Here is a 285-nt window from a genome sequence, read left to right on the forward strand (position 1 = left end):
ATATTGACGAATCCAGATTGGTTTTAGAGATTAAGGCAGTTTGAGAAAAGAGCATGCTACTTTATTAAGCGAAGGCGATCATGCGGTGTTGTGCAACTCTGCTAATTAAATCTATGACGGTTTATTTAAATGGACAGCTGAAGAAAACATTAGGAAGAAATATGCATTATTACGTTAATTCTCCCATACCAAGGAGCTACGCCTGATCGCCTTCGCTTTAATAAAGTAGCATCCTCTTTTCTCAAACTGCCTTAATCTCTAAAACCAATCTGGATTCGTCAATAT

General features: G+C 37.2%; 1 protein-coding gene across 1 annotated transcript in view; it reads right to left on the reverse strand.

Annotated features, from left to right (window-relative positions):
* Nucleotides 1–285, reverse strand: part of LOC119588839 — a gene marked incomplete in the record, with an annotated part of 21486 nt that overhangs the window by 20440 nt on the left and 761 nt on the right.

This window comes from Penaeus monodon, chromosome 24 (assembly GCF_015228065.2).
Source record: "Penaeus monodon isolate SGIC_2016 chromosome 24, NSTDA_Pmon_1, whole genome shotgun sequence".
NCBI lineage: Eukaryota > Metazoa > Arthropoda > Malacostraca > Decapoda > Penaeidae > Penaeus > Penaeus monodon.